Source organism: Varanus komodoensis, unplaced genomic scaffold, assembly GCF_004798865.1.
Source record: "Varanus komodoensis strain SLA01 unplaced genomic scaffold, ASM479886v1 scaffold68, whole genome shotgun sequence".
Taxonomy (NCBI): domain Eukaryota; kingdom Metazoa; phylum Chordata; class Lepidosauria; order Squamata; family Varanidae; genus Varanus; species Varanus komodoensis.
The window spans coordinates 755,350-769,393 of record NW_025336321.1 but is presented as its reverse complement, the minus strand read 5'-3'; the positions used below and the strand labels follow the sequence as shown (position 1 = coordinate 769,393).

The following is a 14,044-nucleotide window of genomic DNA, read 5'->3' as shown; positions in this document are numbered from 1 at the left end:
CAGCACATTTGGAGAGTGCAAGTTAGGAAATGTGTGGGTGTGAAAGCTGGACAATGAAAAAAGCTGACAGGAAGAAAATTGATGCATTCAAAATATAGTGCTGGAGGAAAGTTTTGCCAATACCCTGGACTGACAAAAAGGCAAACATGTGGATCTTAGATCAAATCAAACCAGAACTTTCCTTAAATGAAAAAATGACATAACTGTCATGTTGGGCACATCATGAGAAGGCAAAACAATTGCAGAAGACAATTATGTTAGGGAAAAGTAGAAGGCAGAAGAAAAGGAGGACCAAATATGAGATGGATGGACACCATAAAGGAAGGCACCACCTTGAATTTACAAGAGTTTAACAAGCCTGACATGGTTATGGCATTTTAGAGAGTTGCCATAAGTCGGAGACAAATTAGGGAATACAAGTCACATAATAAGTTAGGGAAAGGCTGCTGTAACCTAACAGTGCCTGTTGCAATAGGTTGAATGAGGAACTGCTTTGTTTTGAAGCACCACCAAATCCGAATTGGGGAAGAAAAGATCCCTATGTGGAACAGGATTAGGACTGGAGAAAAGCAAAAAGGAATGTCCCATAAGATATAGAAGCCTTGCACGTCCCAAGGAGAGCTGTTGACTTCTTGCATACAGCATTCTGGCCAGCCACTGTGCTCCGGCTGCCACAATTCCTCAGGTTAACATCCTCTAATTTCAAGGCTTGCCTCAAACTACAACCACAAAAGACCCCAGCATGAAATATTTTCTACTCTTCTTGATTAAGCCTAAATAAATAAAGTCCTTTAAAGTTGTGAAAGCCTGAAAAACCAATACTGTGTAAGCAGGTGTGCTTACCTGACTCTTGTCAACTTTATTTAAAACAATCACAAAAATCCCCTTGGCTATGTTGCTCATCTGGACCTGTTTTAGGCAGAGTTGAGCAAAATGCTACCTATCAACTCCCATCCTTTCCTCAACTTCAATCAAGAAAGAAGCACTCATTGTCTACTTTCCTCCTTTAATGTCTTATTCCAACATCCATGAGCAATCTTAGGAAAAGAACTAGATTTATTTTAAGTGCTAAATCCTGAGGAGAGGGACAGAAAGAGCAGCCCAAATCCATAGACAGAGATAAGAGCCTTTCCATCCAGGCAAGAGTCCATGTTTTTTGCTCGGAAGATTTATCCCCCTCAATCTCCCCTTCCATCCCAGAGAAGGAGGTCCACAGATCCCTCTGTCACTTCACAAGGAGCAGCTATAGAAAGGTAAATCTTTGCATTATTATCTATTGCCCTTCTAAGTAGCCCACATGCCAATTATTCTCATCCCATTCCAAATCCCTCTGTCTTTGGAACTCACACATGATTTTCTATGCACCCCACCGCATCTAGCTTCCATATTGATTTAATGCTCATTATCTTCAGCTTCCTAAATGTTAAGGTGTGGTTTTAATTCCCTGGATGAATGTGTAGTTTGCTCAATGTGTGGTTTTTGTCTTTAATGAAATAAAGACTTGCTTCATTAAAGTTGTTGTTTATGGTCTTTAACTCTCTTAACCTTTAACAATATCAGGTTTTCCCAAGCACCCAGAATTTAACATTAGAATGTCCCTCATGTGTTTGGTTTACATATATATATAAACACATTCATGTCAATAAAAGCATACTTTGTAACAGCTGACAAGGTTGTGATATTCCCAAGCCCAAGCAAGACCACCGATAAATGGATCCTGAATTGCAGTAATTGTTAGTTTTACAGTCTGTCCTATTATTAGTTTAACTATCATTACAGTGCAGGTAGTAGAACACAAAATAACAACATGCTCTAGATCAGGGTGGTCCGACACACAGCCCACAGGCTACATGCAGTCCCCAGTGCCTTGTTCTGTGGCCCTCTTGCTGCTCATAGCCCCCGTTCTCCCCCCCCCTCACCCCGAGTCCAGATCCCAGAGATGTCATGGGTATGATTGTTGCAAGCTTAGGAAGAGAGCGAGTCTGGGTGGCAGCCTCACATGAGCTCTCTCCAGCATGTCCCACATCATTTCAGCTGACAAGTGCAAAGGCTCCATGGATTCGATGATTATTACTTTCAGTAAGCTGGAAGAATTTGTTGGCTCAGGTGCAAGAGGCTCAGCAACCCAATTCCAAGAAGGGAGAAGGGGTCACATGGGAGGGTTTCTGGGCAGGAGAACAGGGAAGAAAGGGATGGACCATCTCAGAGGAGCAGTCATTGTGCTTGGGTTGTGGTCACAGAAGGAGCTGCTTGTGAGCTCTGCAGATCTATAAACTAAATTACAAAGTCTTGTTCCTGTATTAGTCGTGCAAAATGGAAACCTAAGTATAAAGTGGCCAAGCCTCTGGACACAATAATATTAGAACCCACCTCACCGCTGTCCATGAATAAGTGAAGCTGACAGAGGTTCCTATGCAGGTTCTACAATCTGACTAAGCCTATATGCATAAAGGTATATACCTCTATGAGCACAGAAGGCACGGTGGTGTGATTATTAGTGTGCTGGACTCTCAGCCTAACCTACCTCACAGGGTTGTTGTGAGGATAAAATGGAGCTATGTAAGCTCTCCTGGGTTCCTTCTAAGAAAATAAAGCAGGATATAAATGTAATGTCGTCGTCATCATGCAAGCTTCTTCACATAAGACACCAGTAATAGCTTGTGTATAGCAAGAAAGGACTGGGGTCAGGGTGAGTGACATGTTACCAGGAGTTCACTCCCAAAGCCCCTTTTCTCACTGCCTGATTCTTTATGCATGAAACAAGTGAAGGGATCTTAAAAGGGATACCATTTTCCATATTCACCTATTTTCACATAGTATCATAGGCACATGGAATACTCAGACACTAAATAAAGCTAGAGAAGTCTAATATCTGTGCATCCACTGGCCCACTGCATGATTAAGATTCCATATTCACCATCTGCAACTGTTTTTCTTCCACACATAATCTTCACTTATCTTTTTTGTAGCAATCAACAGCTGCATACTAATAATGTACTAGGAACTAAAAGTTATTCTGATAAGTAATTTAAATCTTATCTCAATATGCCAGACAATATAATGAACTATAGATATCAATGAGAAGAGAATTCTTATTCCTTCTATGCCCAGATGCCTTGAATACTGCCATCTATAAAACTGGTCAGTTTCACATGTCATTGAGAACAATTACTTCCTAGTCTCAAAAGGTTTTATTACATGAAATTGTTTTTAAACAAGTTCTTAAATAAAGTTAATTAGCTAAAATTCAGGTATAAATGCATTATCTACCACTACAATCCATTTGCAAAACTTCCAACACACCTGCTTACATGTCTTCATCTGGATTTTAGGCTAACACGTGAGACATCATTTTTTTTCTTCCACACAGCCATTCCCTTTAATGAAAGGGAACAGGAAATTAATTAATACATAAGATAAATGCATTGCCATTTGTAAAGACAGCTGCATCATTTAGAAGAAACTCTACTGTACAAATTTTACAACAGCTATGCAGACACTTCATAAGGATTTTTTGGTCATACAGAATTTGTCTAAATAGAGTAACAGAACACACAAAACAAAGTCACTGCTTCAGAGTTCTATCACTTTCCTTGTTAAGTAACTACTGAGTATAGTCAAAGCAACAATCCCACTGCAAGTCTCTAGATATGACAATAATGAAGGTGCAGATGAGCTGATACTCAATGACGTATTATTGTGCTATTACTATTGTACTATTAATTACAGGACAAAGGGAATATTGAAGGGAATATTTAACAAAATAAAGTGTGCTCCCAAAATGCTTTCAATTATCATTCAAGGCACAAAGCCATGCTGCTGTAAGCATCTTACATAAATTGATAGTGTTAAGGAGCCTATGAGCTGTAAACAAAAAAAAAAAATATTAAACATTCTAGACCCTTACCAGTATATATGCAGAGTTCACAGTTACTAGAATTTATGAATTTACAATCAGTAACCCCAGTTATGTCAATGCTGACTTCTTTATGAGACTTATTCTCTGTAGGACTTTCAAGCAGAAATTTAAACACACACAAATACACACACAGCCATTAGCCATAACAGGATTATGATAGTCAACCACCCAAAAAGTCTGGGTTCAATTGCGAAATACCAGAATTTGCAAAAAGATTGCTCTAGTTCAAAGATCTATTTATAGCTACCCTGCCTCTTTTCAGTTCTCCACAGACCCTCCCCTTTCCAAAGCCAAATAAAATTTAGTTTAATAGGTGGATCTAACTCTGGGCTCTGTGCAGCAGAACTGGCGTGAAGCTCTACAGCAGCAGCCATCCAGAAATCTGCACCTAGTTTAGAAAAGTGGGAAGAAGAGGAAGACTACTGCTAGACTGCACACTATATAACCAGATTACCACCTCTGGCTCTACCACGAGCCAATCATGAAGACCTTATACTGCTATGTAGTCAAAGCAATAATTTAAATGTCTGCTCCTCCTGCTGTCAGCAATAGGCACAACCAATTGGTTGAAAACCAGAAAAAAAGTCCACTCCATTCAGAGCTGACCAAAGCTAACAATCAATCCCATCCACGCAGTTTTGCTTTCGTATTTTATATTTAAGCAAGCTATCTAGATTGTTCTGGAGTGAGGGTCGCTAAGCCATTTCTCGGAGTTGGAATCCAAAAATAAAAAGGTACGCTCTACAGTTTTCTAATGACGAAGGTGAATTCACTGCGGGTGGGGGGGGGCATGAAACCAAAAAGACCGGCCGATTCCTCTTCCCTCTCCCTGGACGCAACATCGGACATAAAATTACTACCGTGGGGAAGGCACGGCAGCATGTTTTCTCCAGCATCTGGTAGATTGCAACATTTACCTACTGTCTCCCCCGACCAATATCCCTTCTCGCGGCCAATCCATGCGCTTGTCCTGCTTCCCGCCCTACTAGCTCCAAATCTAGCGAGGTGACAGCACCACCACCTTGGCAATTACAACCCACTCACCTCTTCGATCAGCCCCGCCACCCTTTCCCCCTCCCCCAGCCCAATGCGGATTGCGGCCACTGGCAAAAGAAAAAGAATAAACAAACCAAGCGAACAGGAGACGTGCCTTTCATCCGAGAATAGGAAGCGGCGAAAGATCAGAAGAGGGGGAGACACCGCGCAATAATCCGAGGGAAGGGGGGAGGAGAGAGATTTGTCCCGCGCCGCCCCTAGGATTTGCGGGAGGAGGCGGGGTGAAGGGGAGCGGGGCAGGATAATCCCGCAGAGGGCGGGGAGATAATCCAGCGCGGGAGGGGGAAGATTATTTCCCTTCCCCGCCACCAGAATTGGAGATTATCCAAGGGCTGCACAAGAGGCTGGCTAAAGAGTTGGGAGCACAAGGGACCACGACAGAGTGACAGGGTGGGGTGGGGGAGAAAAGGCAGCGCAGGCTGAATTCCCCATGACCGGGTGGGCACAAGCCTCCCCTTCCCTCCCGGAAGATACCTGCGTGAGCCCCAGTCCCCCGGACCAGAGGCCGCCACTTGGTTGGCTCATGCAACACAGGGGAAGCCGCGAGTCACGGGGCAGCCTCCACACTGGCAAGCCGAAAGACAGCCTCCGTCCCAGACGAGCCTCCCTTCTTCTCTTCTCCCTCCTCCTCCTCCAAAATAAAACAGGAGCCTGCGAGCAACACGGCGCGAGCAACAGGACCTCCTGCCTGCCCCCGCGGGGAAATGCGGGAGCACGCCGCCTCCGAAAGCCGCCGGAGCAAGGAGGCTTGGGCAGTTACCGGCAAGGCAGTCGTCGGTTAGCTGGTCGGCTGGCTGGCCTCGTCTCCCCTCTGCTCGCTCAGGGGCTCCGATCGCCCGATCGCTCGCACGCAGGCACGCACACCCGCCCGTCCGCCCACTGGCCGGCCGCCTTCTCTTCAGGGGGCGCCGCTTTGCCTCAGCCCCATCTAAAGATCTGGAATGCTCGAAGGAGCTTCACGAAGGCACCGCCGCTAGCAGCGCGCGCGCCAAGCGCTCTCGCTCTGTCTCTGTCTCGAGCGGCGCACACCGCGAGGACACGAGAACCCGCCGCCGCTCTCGCTCTTTTGCGCGCGCGAGGATTACTACGCCGCCGCTCTTAAAACAGGACGCGCGCGAGCGCCAAAGCTTTCCCCGAGTTGGTCTGGTGGGTGGGCGGGCGGGCGCGCGCGCGCGCGGGCAGGCGGGGAATAGAGAAACTCCTCCTCTTTTCTGCGAAGGCCCATCCCTTTTTAACTCTTTTCCTTCCGCATAGCACTTGGTGCTCCGTTTTCCCCCCACCCGCTTGGGAAATGCGGTTTCGCCATTCATTCTGATGCAAAGAAGACAAAAGGGAAAGGGGTGGGGAGGCCTTGTCCCCTGTTCACCTACCTAACAACAAGGACAAAAAAAAAAAAAAAATCCCGAGCCCCATAGCAGCCTCCAAGCCTACCACGTGTGCCAGAGGGAGGAGGAGGTGCGTGGCAGTCCAACCCCCATCAGCCGCACCCGCCAGAACGATCAATGGGCATGAATTATGAGAGTTCTGGTGCAATAGTGGCAGGACCACAGGTTCGCCCATAGGTGAACATTAAGGCTGCAATTTACTACGTGGAAACCGGGAAATACGTTCCACTGAATTGAGTAGTTTTACTTATGCCTGCACATGAAGAAGATTGTATTGTTAGCCTGACCGAGGAAGCAACCCGGATAGAAAGTGGAACTTATACTACTGACTCAATTTACAGGGAACTATGTTGTAAATATATCACCCTTATCTCAGGGTGTGGAATGGGGGAAAAGGTAGTTTGAAATAAGCTTGTATGTCCATTGACTTTCCTATCTCTTTCTGTTGGCTGAAGTAAGAGTTCACCCTGTTGTAGTTAAAGTAATTTTTATGCTCCAGGCCCACAGGTAGTTAGCAATGAATTCCGTGAGTAAGCTGCAGTGTATTCATAATTTGCCTGGGCTGATCTTTCAAGATGTTCTGCTTATAACAAGTGAACAGTAGAGCCATTTTAAGACTAATATCAGTGTTGTGATTGCTGTTATCTGTGCATGTGACTCTTAAAGAGCATGTATTATAGGTCCCTAAACAAAGGGGCTTACAATTAAAATAGACATGGGGAAACTACAGAAGAAGGGGGAAACTAAGGCACAGGAAATCAAGGGAACTATATGTAATTCCTTCCATTGCACCTACTTTGGTATAGTTACAATAAGTGTAGGGACTAATAGGGTGAAGCAAAATCTTCCTGGAAAAGGTGAGTTTTTAGGAGGCACTTAAAGGAAAAATGATCTTAGAACAAACAACATTGAAATAGGGCAGGGCGAGGGACCCTGCCTGCGTCTTACACCAATGACACATTTAAACCTTTGTTTTCGTATATACTGTTTGCAGATGCAGACTTTCCAACTGCACTCCAACTTCCATCAGACTCAGCCAGTGTGGCCAGGGCTGATGGGATTTGTAATCCGACAACATCTGGAAGGCTGTAGATTTCTCCTTTTCTTTACAGAAATGCCAGTAAGAAGCATGGAAAGAGGCAACCTCCTTTTGTCGGGTTCTCTATCACTGCGTTTCCTTTTCCTGCTTCTACAGACTTGCCTCACAGACTTGCCTCAACGTGTTGTCTGACTACCTGCAGTCACAATGCATTATGTTAGCCTGTCTTCTCAGAACCTCCCTCCTCCATTGTCTTTGAGCTGCTAGACAGACACCTTTGTTAAAAGGTAAACTGTATTAAAAGGGTGGACAGATGTCTGCTTAGTGGTTAACTTGTTGTGAAGGATTGTACTGGTCCTCGTAACACAGAATATCTCTTTGTGTACACACATGTATTTATGTGTACATGCATGCTTCAGGCCATCCCTTAACCTCCTCATAACTCTGAAGAGAAATGTGGATGGAAATTTGATGGAGACAGTCTACAAGTTTTTATAGCACAAGCTACAAGTTAATTGCCCTGGTTTAAAGAAAGGTATCTGCAGCATAAGCTTATTCATGGTTATTGATAAAGTCCCAATGATTTCCAGGGTGTTTATTCCTAAATCTGTATAGGATTGTGAGAAACAGACACAGCAGGCTATGCAAGACAATAAGCATGTGATCTCTGTGTATGTGTAGTTCAGCTATAGGGACCACAACTGCAGAATGTAGTGATGGCCATCAAGTTAGACAGCTTTGAGAGAGGAATAGACAAATTCATGAAGGATATGACTATCAGTGGCTACTAGACCTGATAGTTTTATGCTCCCTCCAGTATCAGAAACTATTTGCCTATGTACACTAGTTGCTAGGAAATACAAGTGGATCAGTGCTATTGTACAAGTGTCTTACTTACTGGCTTCCCACAGGCAGAGTTAGCCACTGAGGGCAGAATGCTGGACTAGAAGAACTCACAATCTGATTCACCAGGGCTCTTACATCATTATGGATTTATTAATAGGCACATGACCATATCACAAGAATCTCTTTCATGTCCTCAGTAGGTTTGCCTGACTTCATGAACAACACACATGGCTGCATGGCATGGCGATGTTTTAGGGGTGTCAGTAAAATCACATGCAGAAAAGGTGAATTCCACTGGCCTTCCTGAAATTGCAAGGGATTCTGTGCCCACCTCTTGGATGATGCAACACAGTTGCTTAAGTTAACAAAATACCTTGGACTAGCACCAGTCCTGCTCAGTTTCTTGTCGGTGTGTCTTTGCCTCTATGTCGAAAAGGTTCTCTGGAAGTTTGTGCTGAGATCTGTGGAGAGCAATGAATCATGCATGGCAGGTGTGGCTCTAGGTGTTCATTAGAGATCAGTGAATGAATTTCTGAGAAAATGTTTTTCCATTCATGGCTGAGCCCAGCTTCCCAGTCTCCAACTGGCAGTGCCCCTGGAAGTTACACTGGAATTAGGCCTTCAGCTTTAGCTAGTTCGACCCCATGTGCTCCCAAGGAAAAGCAAGACATCAATGCTTGGCCTGCAGTAGCACAGCTGATATCACGTACCAGGCATTTTCCAATAGAAGTAAGTATAGTATAGCCCTCTGTGTCCTGACAGGTGCAAGGTGAGAACCCCTGTTCAGGGTTCATTGGCAACAGAGACATCTTTGCTGCAAACTGTTTACTTACCACACATCCTGCACATGCAAGACACTGCTCCAGGCTGCCAGGTAATTTAGGATTATTTAGGGGGAGATACTCTACAGCCTTGGCGTTTTGATGGCTGCATTTAGCTTTGCTCACCTATCTCTTTTTGTAGGGGAGGGGGCAGCTAATGGAAGGATGGAAGATATCCAAGTGTTTTACTTTGCAGCATAATCTTCCTCAGCAAGAGGGTGTGTTCCTTGTTTTCCAGCATGGACAGCCTCAGTTGGATGGCTGGAGATATGGTTCCAACAGAGTCCTGAGGTGGAAGTCCTGCAAATGGCTGTAGAAAGACAAATGCTGTTTCCAGTTTTCAGGTGCCTGTTATTTGTGCAGTGTGCCCCATCACCAGTTACCATTTGTGTGCTACAGTTTTCCAGAAAGGATGGCAGAGTGAAGGGGCTGCAGCCTAGCTTGGCATCAGCCTAGCTTGGCACCCGGCATGATGGGGCAAGTGCCAAAGCCCACAGCAGCTGATGCCAGCTTCCCTCTTTTTAATGTCTACTTTTTGTTTAAATGGCTCTGTGCTGTAAGATGCCATATTGGGCCTGATTCTTGCATCCACTGTCTTATGCACAATGCTTTGTGTCCTGCCCCACAAGTACAAATCAAGGATGGGGCCTACAAGCATTTGAGGATAAGGAAGCTGAAGGTAATTGCTGTAGTTACTTAACTTACCACCATAGGGCAGAAGGAATATCAGGAAGGTGAGCTGTGCTGCCTTCAGTGCCACTGAATGTCCCTTCTGCTGTCCACCACAACCTCCTGCCTCCATTTTAAGCTTTGGAGAGGCGCCAAGTAGGTACTGGTGGAAACTTACCAAAGAGACCCATTCCTAAGGCCCTATTAAAGCTGGAACCAGCCTTGGCTTGAAGGGGCCAGTTATTAAACATGTGAGCTGTGTTTTTCTCTAGACTGATACACTAGTGCAGTTTGTTACTGATTCCCGAGTTGGTCAGAATCGTTCCATCACCTTTTCTTGCAGGCACAACTCTATGTAATTGTGGGATGGGACTGACCACTTTTGTATCCCAAGATGATAATATAGCTATCCAGTAGTTACCTTTCCATAATATCTTTGCAAAATGTTTTGAGATATGCATATTTTTATTGCATATAAAATGTCTTTGCAAATAGCCAAGGCTCAGGAGCCTTTTTATTATTCACTTACTCTTGTCATAATCATAGTTTTCTTAATAAGGCTACTCTGGAGTAATTATCTTATCAACTGTAGCCATATGCACATATTTGCATTTTCTTTCACTTTCATTTCACAGAGAAATTTGACAGCATATAATAACAACTAGGCATGTACATGTGCCCTATCACATAGTTTATGCTGACAGTAAAAGCAGTATTGAAGCACTGTACGGGAGAAGATATGGAATCAATGGCCAACAGTAGATACCAAGGAAACCCAAGCAGGAGAGAAGACCTAATCATCCAAACAATAAATCCCTAAGGAGCAGTTTCTATATTTTAGAAAAGAATTTGATCCACCAAAAAAAACCTTAGCTATTTAGTCATATAAATGAAAACAGATAAAGTTTAATATTTCTCTTCCCATGCCAAAACTAAACTACTGTTGGCTTCTATGTGACAGCATTTAAGAACACATATACACATGGAAATGAGCTATATTAAGAAAAGAAGAACATGATGAACATATGGGGCTGAATCTACCCAAATGCAAGTTGTTTTAGCAATGCCCATTAATTTTAACAGTGGAGATACTCATGTGTTTTTCTACTGAAATCTATGGGGCTTAAATGTGTTTAGCCAAGGTGGGTGTCAGGAGTTTGCTTGGGTGGGCAGCTGCTGAAGGTCCAAGAATTCAGAAGCACCCATACCAACCTCAGTATCCCTCATGGAAAACAAATAAGTTTCTCTAGCACAGCAGATGGTGATGCATTTTGGAAGGAACTGAATTGCTCAGCTCCCATCTGTAATGGCCACCTGCCATATTATTTTACTTGAGCTGTAAAGCCTGATCCAACATCTATGTCAGGTCGGGCATTGCATTTGAAAAACTATAACATGGGATCAGAGCAGAGCTTTGTCTTGGCATCCGTTCAAAAAAGCAGCTACTTTCACCTGCTCTGGAATGCATCTGGTTGGATTGGGCCCAGTCGGGGGTGAAGTTGATGTCTCAGTGAGTGGCCAACAGCAACAGGTGGCAGCTTGGTGTTGGGAAAGAAGTTTGGCTGCAGTGGGCTGCAGGGTGTAGAGAAATTTAATGGCGCAGGAGAGGGCAGCTATAGTGCCAGGGCCCACTGAAATCCAGTGTTGGCCCTGATTTTTGCAAATGTCTTGCAAACTGGTGTCCTCTATTTGAGGATGCATTTCTTCTTTTTTGGGTGGGGGACTAAGTGGCCACCCTCTACTAGATCAAGACCGGCTTACCTGGGACCATGCTCACATGCTAGTACAAAAAGTTTCAGACCAAGATGATTAGACATCAGGAACCAGAATAAAGTTGCTACTCCAGATGCCTCCTCTGAGTAAGGTTTGGTAGATGGCAACAGGGCCTTTTCAGTGATGGCCCCTCAATTATGAAACATTCTCTTCAGCAAGATCTGCCTAGCACTAAAATTTATCAGCATTTCACATAACATTTCACTCTCCTCCCAGGCATTTCACAGCATATAAGTTTTTAAACCATCCTGAGACTTTTAAGTATGGGATGGCTTAGAAAAGTTTTAAATAAACTAGTGTGGGAATGTTATTATTGATCATTTTAAATTATTTTATGCAAATGGTTTATATTTATGTTTTAAATTTAGATTTTAATCTTTTATAAATGCCTAGACAGCTATTGGCTAGTATAGAAATATAATAAGTACAGTAAAACAAACCCCCTCACCTCACTTGTGTCTTTAAGTTCACATGAAAGTTTATTTCCCTAAAGTTCAGAGAAATCACCCAGGGAATCCTAGCTTTGACTAACATCTCCATCTGAACAAAAGTGTCTGAAGCATAAACTACTTTTACCAGTCACTGAAATATCTCCCCACCAAACAGAAGCTCGTTCCAAAGGAAACATTCACAAACGTTCCATTCATGAGTTATGACTTCATACCAGTGTGGCTGGCAGAACCCATCCGCTCAGAGCATGTGAAAAGCCTGCAGTTACTTCCACATGCATCCTGGAATAGTGTTTTACCCATACCATGCCAAAGCTGGTTGCAAACATAAATTGAAGCCTATGATTGACACTTTTGCAGGCACCCTGCCGATGTTTTTAGCAGAACACAGAAGCCAGGTTTTTTCCCCCCAAAATCAGGCATCAAGTTCCTGCTACTTTCGGTTGATTTGATTATCTGTACAAAGTCCTAAGAAATAGGCTTTCCATTTTTTATTTTTGTAAACTTTCAGTGTTGTGCCAAAGGAAGTAATTGATGTGTTCACATCTGAAAATGACAGCAGGACAGATGGGCCCATATGTGTCAAGCAGATATTCAAATAATATTAATGTAGAAGGAACTTGCAAGCATTTATAGAATGAATTCCCTTTCATCATAGAAGAAAGTACATTCAGTTCCTTGGAAAAGAAGTGAAAGGGAGGCCTACAAATTTCAGTCCACCAACTATAGGGCAATCTACCAACCATCTTGGGTAACTTGGCCATATATGGCAACTTGACCGATGTCTGCCTGTGTGGGACTTCAGAAATGGGTTTCAGGGGAGTGTTTGGGTTGCTCCTGCTATTTATGACTAACAGGCTACTATACATTGAGCTTGGAGGATTCTAAGTAGACTGGACCTTGTATAAGTCTTTGAACCTCAGGCCATGGATCTCAAGCCAACTTCCCAGAGTTTCCCCTGTCGCAGATTATTTGCTGGTTTCCTGTATTTTATGATATTCTGTGCCCATTCTAAAAGGCTGGCATGCCTTTGCTAAGGCTTAGTTACTGGAAGTAAGAGCTTGAAGCTAAAATATGGTGTCATTTGGCCCACCCCCACTACTGAAATGCAGCCCCCAAGAGCATCTCTGAACTGGAATTCAGTCCTTGCACTGAAAGAGGTTCTGCACCCCCATTCTGGAAGATCTAAATGCATTACTTGCTTAATTTTGAAATTAATCACTGCATGGCTTCTTCTAATTCATGTTGAGTAAGATTTGTAGAAAGTCACTTTTCAAAAGCAGATCTGCAAATAAATTTACTGTCTCCTTTTTAGATGTGAGAATGACCTGTAGGGTTGATCCTAGAACCAAATAGTATTTCAGCCAAGAATGTATTTGGTGTGTTTGCTCCATGTGCTCAATCTTTCTGTAACTTCATTTTAAAATTGCATTTGTAGCCCATTTCCTGACTTTGATGCACAATTTACAGGCAGGATTTACTCCTGTCATATAAGATGATACACTTCCATGTGCTGATCTGATGACAAAGGCTTACACATCCCATTTATCGGGTGAGCACTGAGGCTCCAATTTGTCGTGCAAATAAAGCAACAAACATTGGCATAATGTCAGCTTTCTCAGTTTTCCAAACAAAGGTGAAAAGTTCATTCTGCTTGCTTCTGCTATTGAGGGGTTAGTTGTCTACATAACCTGTGATGGGTGTGCCAATCTCTCCCGATGCTGCTTCAAGTCCAGCACCACATGCAATCATATGCTCTTGAATCTGGACCTGAACAGCTGGGAATAAGACCATCTCAAGATATTTTGCAGCCTTCAGTAAAAGTCAGGCTGTGCTCCTTTCTTCCATGTAATGAAGCTGACCAGATGGACAGTTGACTCTTACTTCAACACTGGTGATAAGACACATCATTCCTGAGGGCAACAGACTAACTAAGATGGGGCAAGCCAAGACAAATTGTACACACAGCCCTACACTTTGCCAATTCTGCTCAGTGCAGTACTTGCCACCTGAGGCAACCACAACGTTCGGCGTACTGACACACTGATCATAAGAGAAGATGACTAATTTCCCACTCTTCAAGCATT

At 43.7% G+C, this 14,044-nt stretch overlaps 1 protein-coding gene across 5 annotated transcripts in view; it reads right to left on the bottom strand.

The window, feature by feature from the left end:
* PALS2 (protein associated with LIN7 2, MAGUK p55 family member) overlaps positions 1 to 6,081 on the bottom strand; it is a 46,987-nt gene extending 40,906 nt beyond the window's left edge. For 2 of the 5 annotated variants that reach the window (XM_044450704.1, XM_044450703.1), the window contains exons 1-2: positions 5,736 to 6,081; positions 3,304 to 3,377 (exon numbers count right to left, since the gene is read on the bottom strand). The gene's annotated coding sequence lies outside the window, so the exon portion shown is untranslated. Of the gene's footprint in view, positions 1 to 3,303; positions 3,378 to 5,449; positions 5,660 to 5,735 lie in introns of those variants that run through there. The other 3 variants (XM_044450705.1, XM_044450707.1, XM_044450706.1) reach the window with 2 other exon arrangements.
* Positions 6,082 to 14,044: the final 7,963 nt, after the last annotated feature.